The 12,741-nt window shown below is 42.2% G+C and overlaps 1 pseudogene; it reads right to left on the bottom strand.

The window, feature by feature from the left end:
- Window positions 1–478: 478 nt before the first annotated feature.
- LOC119299443 lies at window positions 479–5,148 on the bottom strand (annotated as a pseudogene).
- Window positions 5,149–12,741: the final 7,593 nt, after the last annotated feature.

Genomic DNA, 12,741 nt, shown 5'->3' with positions numbered 1-12,741 from the left:
CTCGATCTCAATCTCATAAACAGAATAAATTACCGCTTGATTCTTGCTGTTTATGTTGTGATCGGCAACTTCTGCCAATTTGCTTCACATATTTCCGAATTTCCGAAACCAGATATGATTATGAACTGGAAAGAACCAGAGATACTAATTCTTACTTTGCAAAACAAGAGGGAAAACATGCATGCTGCTCACTGAACTTATGTATATAAAAAGAATCAAAAGATTTCCAGCGGCAGGCATCACCGTAAGCCATTGCTGAATTAAAATAGCCAGAACCAGATCACTGCAACGAGCAGTTAATTTTTCATAATCGATCACCACTTAAAGAACCGATACATGAACACACAAGTTTTTTTGTGAACCCCGAACAGTAGGAGAACCTCCTACTGCGAAATTAAACATGAACACACAAGTTACATGCTACAACTTCTCGTCGTCGATTAGTTGAGTAGCAGCCCTCAGTAAAATATGCACTAGCTGATACTCAATTTAGGTTCAATAAAATTTCAGTCAACTGAGCTTACATTCATGAGAATTTCAGTGGAGTGAGCACTAGATTTGTTGGCATGGTGCCGAAATACTTCTCTATCTTCTGAAATCACAGTGACGCCTGAACAGATCAGGAATGAACATTCACACGGTATGGCTCAACAACTAGTTCTACCGGAACCATATTAGTGCACTTGCCTCGTACATAAACTACTCCCAGTTCAGCTCTCGGTGGCAACAGGTTTCAATTATTCAACGACAAATTGAGAAGGATACAGCTACGCAGGAGCCTAGCTAGTTAGTCCAGCAGAACAAGCCTGCCATCAACCTTCCTGAACACGTGGACAATCATCGTCGCCTTACGCACCCCTTTGATCAGCTCGAAGACGCAGACGTGGCCCTCCTGCAGCTTGTTGTCGCGGACGAACTTGGTCCATGGACTGTTGCTGAAACCCCTTAAGCTCGAATGGTAGTAGTACCTCACGCACCACTTCTTTCCCCTGTTGGGTCTCAGGAGCAGGATGTCATGTGACCTCGCCGCGAGATGCTTTGCTGCAAACTTTCTAGGGATGGTCTGCATACAGAACATAAGTCACTACCACAGAAATCTTCGTGGCAGACGGTTCAGAATGTCTATCAGAGACAGTTTCCTAAACCATCTAGGTAATCCAGTCTGTGATTAGTAGAACAACTGAACTTACCAGCAAGTTGTTCCCCTTTTTAACGTGATTCTTCCCCAGGACGGCGACGTACACGGGATTGCCCTGTTGGATCAACGCTGACCTGAATATATCCTCTTGCTCATCGCTGGTCAGGCCATTGGCGTGCCTTGAGTAGTAGTAGTTGGACTCAGCATGTTCCTTGTCACTCTCCTCATCCTCGGTGGCCTCGGCCTTAACTGGATATCTACGCTTTTTCTGAGATTCGGGCTCTTTCCCTGTAAAAACACGAATGGGCATCCAAAATGATCAAGTAAAGCGACACTAGCTCACTCCATTCCATACTGGTTCAGGCTTGTGCATTTTCGGGCCACATAACAAAAAGGTATCTATTTCTAAGTCGACTCATAATTTCATTTTTTTTAAGTTGGCGATCCTGAGCATTATTTTATAATGTCATATGTTCAGGTGTCAATGTGTTTCATACTCACCTTGTAGGTGATGACCTCCTTCGAGAGAATGAACAACCATTGTCACGTCACCGTCGCTTTTCCATACTTCAAATAGGCAGATGTCACTTTCCCGCAACTCGTTGTGGAGAACGAAGCAAGACCAGCCAACAGAAAGCATGCGGGAACCATCAGTAATAACCTTCAAATTGTCTATCCATATGTTGCTCTTATGAGGATGGCAGAGTGTGATGAATTGGTCTCCATCTGGAAGGTATTTGTCAGCGTAATCCTTGCAGATGACCTATGAGAGACGACTGGATCATCAGGCTTTGAAACTTATTGAAGATTATAATTTACGAAGAGATACTATAATTTTAAAAATTCCAACAAAATTTAGACAAGAGATCTGAACATTAAATGACAAATTTTGCAGGAGTCTCACTGAATCTGTAGAAGATATTGCACACATACCAGAGATCCAGAGATACTTGTCTTGCTCATGGCTGTGATGTAAAACGGAATAACAGGCCTAACTTTCCTCACAAGCGCGTCGACTTCTGCCTTCTGCGCTGTAGTCAGATTGCACCCCGTTGCTAGAACATAGCGAGGCTTGGTGGTTTCCCGAAGGCCACCTGAATTCAGGGTGTCCTCTGGAGATTTGACACCTTCAGCTGCACAACACCGATCATCAAGACATCAGTTAGCAATTTACAGGTACCAATGAGAATATACGTGCAACTCTTCAATTCTTTACCTGATCTCGGTGAAGGAGAGTCCAGCGGAGTCATCTTTTTAGTTTTCCTACTGTTATAATCACGTGATTCGCAGTGACGCCTTGTTTCTTTGAGGAATGGCTGATCATGAGATATGCCCGTTTCTGGTAGATTAGGAGTGTGGTTCATGACAATGTGGAATAATTCTTTCTCACAACCACTTGGGTCAAATATTAGGACTTTAAAGTGAGAGTACCCAATGTATCTGAACACCAGCAAGTCATGCTCTTTTAGTTCATAAGCACTGGCAAATGCTGCCCATCCAGATCTAAGGAATATCTTGTTCAGATCATTGATAACCCGAATGTTGTATACGTTTCCGTCAGGAGCTTCTAGCTTCATAACTTTAGATATCCTGCCTCTGAAATTGTTCACAAATTTCTCTGGTATACTCTGCAGGAACAAACAACAAAACAATCAGCAAATTATATATCTCTGATCAAGAAGACATTTCATCAAGGCGGCAGGAAGGGCATTGATTATACAGGGTCTTACGATTTCTTGACGGAAATCGCCAAACATGAGCCTCAAGAAATGCTTCTGCCTATCATCCATGTGATGCCAATAGAAATGCACATCGCAGTGCTCGCACCTTTGATGGGATCCACCGTTGCTTGATCCACCATTCTGGCATCGCCTTTCACTCAGCGGCGATTGATCAAGACGAATGTCTTTTTCTTGGGCATTAGGACCGTAGTTCATGAGAACGTGTAACACTTCCTTCTCACAGCAACTTGCAAAATCAAATACCAGAACTTTGAAGTGAGAAGCCCCCATGTACCTAAAGACCAGGAAATAGCCCTCTTTTACTTCGTAAAAGCTGATAAATACCCCCCATCCAGATCCCAGGACTATCTTGTTTAGATCCTTGGTAGCCTGAACGTTGAATATGTTTCCATCAGGTGCTTCTAGCTTGATAACTTCAGAGATCTGACCTTTGAAATTCTCCACAAACTTCTGTGGTATGGTCTGCATGAACACGCAAACAACGAAGTTATCATTCTGAACAGGGATGGAATTCCATCTGAAGGAGAGAAAGGGCATCGATGCACGAGGGCTTGCCATTTTATCTTGGAAATTGCCAACCATGCACTTAGAGAAATACTTCTGGGTATCATCCATATGACACCAATAGTAATGCGCATCGCAGCCCTCACATCTTTGAAAGGATTTGCTGCTGATGTTGTGACCACTCCTGTTACCTTGCTCATGGTATTGATCCGGTGCCATGACAAATGTAAGATACAGCAGCCTAAAATATGAAGATGTAGTAGTGTGTTTTATTATGAGCAGTCTGTTCCAACCTCACATTGACGCATATATTCGATGTCAGATAAATCCAAGAAAGGTGTCCAATACTGGAGCAAGTTTTTTTAAGGACAAACAGGAAGTAAGCTATGCACTTCAGGTGATCTATAGGTTTAGCAAGTTTATGATCTAGTAGAAAGACAAGAAGCCAACACATCTTTGCCAACAGCCAATACCTCTTTAAGAGGAAAATAAAAAGATGTAGTAATATGAGTTATTACCAGCAGTTTGTTCCAACTTCACATGGATGCGCATGCATCATGCCAGCTAAATCAAAGAAAAGTGTCTAATACTAGAACCATTTTAAATTTCAGGACAAATAGAACGTAAGCTATGCACTTTAGGTTCCTGTGTGCCATCATAAACATGATCTAAAGGTATAGCAAATTTATGATCTAAAGATGTTACAAGTACAAAGACAAGAAGCCTCTTACCTTTGCCCAGGAGCTCTTTGAACAAGCCAATACTTTTGCAGAGAAGCAGCCCCAAGCCCGGAGAAAAAGAGCAGCCTAAAATAGGATCAGAAGACCATAAACATGATCTTAAGCTGCAGCAAGCTTATGCTCTAAGGATGTAGAGAATAGAAAGACCAGAAGCCTCTTACCTTTGCCAAGAACCACCAATACTTCGGCAGAGAAGCAGCCACAATGCCAACGATGCCCAAGCTCAGAGCAAAAGGGTATACATATATGCAGATACACACCATACCAGCTGATACTTGTGGGTCTTGTTATCATGATATCTTCCGTTGAAAATAGAGTCTCGTTTAAAAAGTTGTTCAGAGAGATGCAGATGAAATCATGACATGGTTCCAATCGAGAACTTTTCGAATCTGAGCAGAAGGAATCTAGTGACATCTGCTGGAATCATTTTCCTACTTTTAGCAATGCCAAGGAGTGTAAAGACCCAGTGGGTGTTGGAGTACAAGTTAGATTCTGTCAGTATCTTGTGGTGCAGTGCAGAGTAGCAAAAACGACAACATGGATCAAAACAAGGATGCTACAAGAAATTATACATTGTAGCTTCAGTGCCAATGATTCAGGAGCTCATAATGTACATCATTTGTCACTCCAAGGAACAACAAATAACAAGTAGAGCTTGTTAATGACAGGAGAAGCGGGGAGAGGAATTTTTTCCGCATGGATTTCACTTACAGTGTCGAATCGAGTGAACAGAGCAGGGCATCACTCATCAGGTCAGAGCAAGCCAGGTCTAATCAGAAAGAATCTTTCAGAGATGATTTCCATAGATCCGCGCCCTCCGCCTCCTGCCAGCGCCAGTACGGCCTCGGATAACCCAGCGCCAGAGTGATGGGGACCCTCGGTGCGGCGGCGCCGCTGTGGGTCGCCTCGATGAGGGCGACCCCGCGGGCATGTGGAAGGCTGCAATGGGCCTGTTCCGGACGCGCCGGCGCCGGTACCGGTGCCGGTGAAGGCCGGCGGGCCGCGCCAGAGCTTCGTGGGTACGGTAAGATCGGTTGGCGCACTTCCAGTAGAACAGGTGTTCATCAAACTTTGGTTGTTTTCCTCAAAAAAAAAAAAAAATCAAACTTTGGTCATTGGGACTCATGGACTCACGAACAAGTGTTGGCATTGTGGATTAGCACCTCCAATAATAACGAAAACTATTGAATGTTTCTGTGATTTGCAGAGATATAAAAACACAAGATTGCAAATGCCATGCTTATTCTAATCCTGCATGATTTTCTTTGGGAAAACAAATGATTCTCACTGATAGGTTTGAATATGAAAACTTTTATAATGTGGAGAAATCCTAAGAAAAATTCATATAGATCTAATAATTATACAAATCAAACAACCCATATAGAATAATTTAGTAAGGATTCCAATCCTCCAAAATTCTTAGAAAATTCATTTCAATCCAAGAAGCCATAGACTTTATTGACAATATAGATCTACCATTTCTCAAAACTTCATATCCAAATTTTGTTCATCAACCGAGAAACAAAAATGAAGTGCACCAATATGATATTATTCAACCCGAATGCGAATTTGGCACCATTCATTGTCTGATTTGGGTTACTTTTTTCAAGTTGTGGATGGATTTGAGTTTGAAATTTTATATCATAATTGATGTGCATGGTACCTATATCGTGATTTTTTCAGAAATTTTTCATTATCTTGAGATGTGTTTTCCAACAACTTATTATATTGAGTTAATACCACTTCTAGTACATAAACTTGTCCTGGTGGGAACAAGTTCATACAAGAACTAAAAAACCCCACAAAAGTAGTACAACAACTTTGCTAACAGAACATTTTAGTCCATTTCCGTCTATTCTGCCGATGCGTCATCTCCTGCCGTTATAACGTGCTTCTACAGTTGCTGACGTGAAACCGAGCCTGTATGTCAGTGTCACAAAGAAAGAATAAACCAAAACAACAAAATAGCGAGCTGAGGGGTTTCGAACCGCAGACCTCGCGCACAAGTTAGCTTGCAACTAGCAGCGCGCTAACCACCCAACATAAGGGGCGAGTCAATCCAAACAGAGCTGCACATCTTATAGTCTTTGGTCGTGCACGGCACGAGAACACTTCAATCGATCACTGATCGGTATACCTAAAAGAAATACGTACTCCTATTTAATACAAATACTTTTTGTGGGCCTAAGAGCAACTCCAACGGGGCAACCCATGTCCGTTTGGGTCGTCGCGGACAAAAAAACTGGCCCAACGCACCGACCCATTTCGAAAAACCGTTCGCTTCGCGTCCGCACGAACCCATTTCCGGCCCAAAACTGTGCCTGGAATGCATTGGCACGGACGCGAAGCGGACATGCCGCGTGTCCCTTCGGTATCCGCCGCGGTCCCACTTGGCGGCCACGCAACTACCGCCTGTCATCTAAGTTATGGTATGACTAAAGATGCCTAATACACCCATAGCCACGAGAGAAGGCAAAATTGATTGTTTCCTAATTTACAAACATTTGACTTGCGATCATGGTGTCATGTGATATTTTTCAATCTCCTCCAAGTGTAATAAAGTTTCATGCTATAACCCTTCCACGTTATCAAATATCATAATTAGTACTTCCATCCCATAACTTTAGTGAACTATCACGAATTCACAAAATAAAATGTTCATAAATTTCATAAAATATCAAGAAATGAATAAAGTTCACGAAATTTTAAAAAAATGTGAATTCAAAAAAGTTCAGGAATTTCAAAACTTGTTCGCCAAGTCAACAAATGTTTGTGAATCTGAAAAAATGTTCATGAATTTTTGAAAATATAAGAAAAATTCAAAAAATGTTTCGCAAAAAAATAGTTTGCAAAAAAAGGTTTAATCAGAAAGATTTCGCAAAAAATGGGTCTAATCAGAAAGAATCTTTCTGGAGTGCCCTCCGCCAGTCCGCCTCCTGCCAGCGCCAGAGTGATGGGAGCCCCCGGTGCGGCGGCACCGCTTGGGTCGCCTCGATGAGGGCGACCCGGGCGGTCGGTCTGTTCCCGGACGCGCCGGCGCCGGTGCCGGTGCCGATCTCGGTGAAGGCCGGAGGGCCACGCCAGGGCTTCATGGGTACGGTGAGATCGGTTGGTGCACCTACAGTAGAACAGGTGTTCATCAAACTTTGGTCATTTGCCTAGAAAAAATCAAACTTTGGTCATTGGGACTCATGGACTCACGAACAAGTGTTGGCATTGTGGATTAGCGCCTCCAATAATAACGAAAACTATTGAATGTTTCTGTGATTTACAGAGAAATAAAAACACAAGATTGCAAATCCCATGCTTATTCTAATCCTGCATGATTTTCTTTGTGCCAAAATTTTATTTTATTCGCCATAGGAAAATAAAAAACAAAGGATTCTCACTAATAGGTTTGAATAAGGAAACTTTTATAATGTAAAGAAATCTTAAGAAAAAAAATTCATATACTCCCTCTGTTCCTAAATATAAGTCCTTACAGCTATTTCACTATAGATATATAAGAAGCAAAATGAGTGAACATATACTCTAAAAGGCGTCTATATACATCCAAAAATATAGTCTTCTATAGTGGAATCTCTAAAAGGACTTGTATTTAGGGACGGAGGGAGTAGATTTAATAATCATACAAATCAAACAACCCATATAGACTAATTAAGAAGGATTCCAATCCTCCAAAATTCTTAGAAAAGTCATTTGGATCCAAGAATACCTAGACATTTCTGAGAATATAGATCTACCATTTCTCAAAACTCCATACCCAAATTTTGTTCATCGATCGAGAAACAAAAATGGAAGTGCACCAATATGACATTATTCAACCCGAATGCGAATTTGGCACCATTCATTGTCCGATTTGGGTTATTTTTCCCAAGTTGTGGATGGATTTGAGTTTGAAAATATTATGTCATAATTGATGTGCATAGTATCTATATCGTGTTTTTCTAGATTTTCTCATTCTCTTGGTGTGTGTTTTCCAATAACTTATTGCAACGATACGTTTAAAGATCAATCTAGGAGATGCTGGCAACGAGAGAAAGGGAGTGCATCTTCATACCCTTGAAGATCGCTAAGTGGAAGCGTTACAACAACGCGGTTGATGGAGTCGTACTCGCGGCGATTCAAATCGCGGAAGATCCGATCTAGCGCCAAACGGACGGCGCCTCCGCGTTCAACACACGTACAGCCCGAGGACGCCTCCTCCTTCTTGATCAGCAAGAGGAGAGGAGAAGTTGAGGGAGAACTCCGGCAACACGACGGCGTGGTGGTGGAGTTTGTGGTATTCCTGTAGAGCTTCGCCAAGCTCTACGGAGGAGAAGGAAGAGTTGGAGGAGGAAGGTAGGAGTGGAAATTGGTAGCGGATAATCCGAAATATCCGATATTCGTATTCGAGAAAATGCCTATTCGTATCCGAAACATCCGCATCCGAATCAAAATGGAAATGGAAATTATCCGTATCCGAATTTATTAAACAAATAAAAAATAAAATATGGTACGAGATTTTGAGACAAATATGGATATGGAAGTGGATATATCCGTATCCGAATAAGATTATGGGAGGTAATTTTCAAAATTTTAGACCCAATATTCCAATTATCCAACATAAAAGCCAAATAAGTGGTCAAATATTACTCTTTATATGATTAAACTTATAAATTATTATGCATTACAATAGTATTTATTCATAAACCTATTTATCATTGACTTATTGTATGTCACAAGTTGATTATTTCAGGTCACATAGCTATCGACTAATTTACTTAAGCAATATGTTGATATTATTCGTATCCGTTCCGAATCAAGAAAATATCCGATACGTATCCGTATTCGAATAATATCCGAGCCGCATCCGTATCCGATAACATTCGTATTCAGATTCGTATTCGTTTTGAAAATATGAAAATGAAAGTGGCAAGAGCACTATCCGATCCGCATCCGATCCGTTTCCACCCCTAGAGGGAGGGGCTGCGCCAGGGAAGGGGTGCGGCTGCCCTCTCTCTCCCTCACTATATATAGGGGGAATGGGGTGGAGGAGGCGCCCTAGGGTTCCCTAGGGGAGGGGCGGCGGCCACAAGGAAAACCCTAGATGGGTTTGGGCGCCCCCACCCCTAGGAAACTTGCCCCCCAAGCCGGGAGGGGTGGCTGCCCTAGGGGAGGCGCCCCCACCTCTTCAAGTTACGTGAGATGGGGTGGGAGGGGCGCACAGCCCCTTAGTGGGCTGGTGTGCCCCTTTCCCTTGGCCCATAAGGCCCCCCAACGCTTGCCGGGGCCTCCGATACCACTTTCGGACACGCTGGTCGTCACCCGGTACCCCCGGAACAATTCCGGACTCCAATACCCTTCGTCCAATATATCGATCTTCACCTCCGGACCATTTCAGAACTCCTCGTCACGTCCGGGATCTCATCCGGGACTCCGAACAACCTTCGGTAACCACATACTATTTCCCATAACAACTCTAGCGTCACCGAACCTTAAGTGTGTAGACCCTACAGGTTCGGGAACCATGCAAACATGACCGAGACATCTCTCCGGCCAATAACCAATAGCGGGATCTGGATACCCATATTGGCTCCCACATGTTCCATGATGATCTCATCGGATGAACCACGATGTCGGGGATTCAATCAATCCCGTATACAATTCCCTTTGTCTATCGGATGTTACTTGCCCGAGATTCGATCGTCGGTATCCCCATACCTCATTCAATCTCGTTACCGGCAAGTCTCTTTACTCGTTTCGTAACGCATGATCCCGTGGCTAACTCATTAGTCACATTGAGCTCATTATGATGATGCATTGCCGAGTGGGCCCAGAGATACCTCTCCATCACACGGAGTGACAAATCTCAGTCTCGATTCGTGCCAATTCAACACACACTTTCGGAGATACCCGTAGTGTGCCTTTATAGCCACTCAGTTACGTTGTGACGTTTGGCACACCCAAGGCATTCCTACGGTATCCGGGAATTGCACAATCTCATGGTCTAAGGAAATGATACTTGACATTAGAAAAGCTTTAGCAGACGAACTATACGATCTTGTGCTATGCTTAGGATTGGGTCTTGTCCATCACATCATTCTACTAATGATGTGATCCCGTTATCAACGACATCCAATGTCCATGATCAGGAAACCATAACCATCTATTGATCAACGAGCTAGTCAACTAGAGGCTTACTAGGGACATGTTGTGGTCTATGTATTCACACATGTATTACGGTTTCCAGTTAATACAATTATAGCATGAACAATAGACAATTATCATGAACAAGGAAATACAATAATAACCATTTTATTATTGCCTCTAGGGCATATTTCCAACAGTCTCCCACTTGCACTAAAGTCAATAATCTAGTTCACATCACTATGTGATTGTAATGAATCCAATACCATGGGGTTTGTTCATATCTCGCTTGTGAGAGAGGTTTATTAGTCAATGGGTCTGAACCTTTCAGATCCATGTGTGCTTTACAAATCTCTATGTCATCTTGTAGATGCAGCTACCACACACTACTTGGAGCTATTCCAAATAACTGCTCTACTATACGAATCCGGTTTAACTCTCAGAGTCATTCGGATTAGTGTGAAAGTTTGCATCGACGCAACCCTTTACGACGAACTCTTTTACCACCTCCATAATCGAGAAAATTCCTTAGTCCACTAGTTACTAAGGATAAGTTCGACCGCTGTCATGTGATCCATTCCTGGATCACTCTTGTACCCCTTGACTGACTCATGGCAAGGCACACTTCAGGTGCGGTACACAGCATAGCATATTGTAGAGTCTACGTCTAAAGCATAGGGGATGACCTTCGTCCTTTCTCTCTCTTCTGCCGTGGTCAGGTCTTGAGTCTTACTCAATACTCACACCTTGTAACACAGCCAAAAACTCCTTCTTTGCTGATCTATTTTGAACTCCTTCAAAATCTTGTCACAGTATGTATTCATTTGAAAGTACTGTTAAGCGTTTTTGATCTATCCTTATAGATCTTGATGCTCAATGTTCAAGTAGCTTAATCTAGGCTTTCCATTGAAAAACACTTTTCAAATAACCCTGTATGCTTTCTAGAAATTCTACATCATTTCTGATCAACAATATGTTAACAACATATACTCATCAAAAATTATATAGTGCTCCCACTCACTTCTTTGGAAATACAAGTTTCTCATAAACTTTGTATAAACCCAAAATATTTGATCATCTCATCAAAGCGTACATTCCAACTCCGAGATGCTTACTCCAGTCCTTAGAAGGATTGTTGGAGCTTTGCATACTTGTTAGCATCTTTCAGGATTGACAAAACCTTCTTGTTCTACCACATACAACCTTTCCTCAATAAAATCGTTGAGGAAACAATGTTTTGACATCGTATCTGCAAGATTTCATAAATAATATAGTAACTGCTAACATAATTCCAACATACTCTTAGCATCGCTACGAGTGAGAAAGTCTCATCGTAGTCAACTCCTTGAACTTGTCGGAAAACATCTTAGCGACAAGTCGAGCTTTCTTAATGGTGACACTTACCATCATTGTCCGTCTTCCTTTTAAAATCCATCTGCACCCAACAGCCTTACGACCATCAAGTAGTTCTTCCAAAGTCTATACTTTGTTTTAATACATGGATCCTCTCTCGGATTTTATGGCCTCGAGCCATTCGTTGGAATCCAGGCCCACCATCGCTTCTCCATAGCTCGTAGGTTCATTGTTGTCTAGCAACATGACTTCCAGGATAGGATTACGTACCACTCTGAAGTAGTACGCATCCTTGTCGACCTATGAGGTTTGGTAGTGACTTGATCCGAAGTTTCATGATCACTATCATAAGCTTCCACTTCAATTGGTGTAGGTGCCACGGGAACAACTTCATGCGCCCTGCTACACACTAGTTGAAGTGACGGTTCAATAACCTCATCAAGTCTCCATCATCCTCCCACTCAATTCTTTTAGAGAAACTTTTCCTCGAGAAAGGACCCGTTTCTAGAAACAATCACTTTTGCTTCCGGATCTGAAATAGGAGGTATACCCAACTATTTTGGGTATTCTATGAAGATGCATTTATCCGCTTTGGGTTCAAGCTTATCAGCCTGAAACTTTTTCACATAAGCGTCGCAACCCCAAACTTTTAAGAAACGACAACTTAGGTTTTTCTAAACCATAGTTCATACGGTGTCGTCTCAACGGAATTGAGTGGTGCCCTAATTAACGTGAATGTGGTTGTCTCTAATGCCTAACCCATAAATGATAGTGGTAATCCGATAAGAGACATCATGGTATGCACCATATCCAATAGGGTGCAGTTATGATGTTCGGACACACCATCACACTATGGTGTTCCAGGTGGTATTAGTTGTGAAATAATTTCCACAATGTCTTAATTGTGTGCCAAACTCGTAACTCAGATATTCATCTCTATGATCATATCATAGACATTTTATCATCTTGTCATGACGATCTTCAACTTCACTCTGAAATTACTTAAACCTTTCAATAATTCAGACTTGTGTTTCATCAAGTAAATATACTCAGCATCTACTCAAATCATCTATGAAGTAAGAACATAACGATAACCACTGCGTGCCTCAACACTCATTGCTTCCAACAAGTTGCT

The sequence above is a fragment of the Triticum dicoccoides genome, chromosome 5A, assembly GCF_002162155.2.
Source record: "Triticum dicoccoides isolate Atlit2015 ecotype Zavitan chromosome 5A, WEW_v2.0, whole genome shotgun sequence".
In the NCBI taxonomy this organism is placed as follows: domain Eukaryota; kingdom Viridiplantae; phylum Streptophyta; class Magnoliopsida; order Poales; family Poaceae; genus Triticum; species Triticum dicoccoides.
Note: the sequence above shows the minus strand (reverse complement) of the source record. Positions and strands in the feature narration are given on the sequence as shown.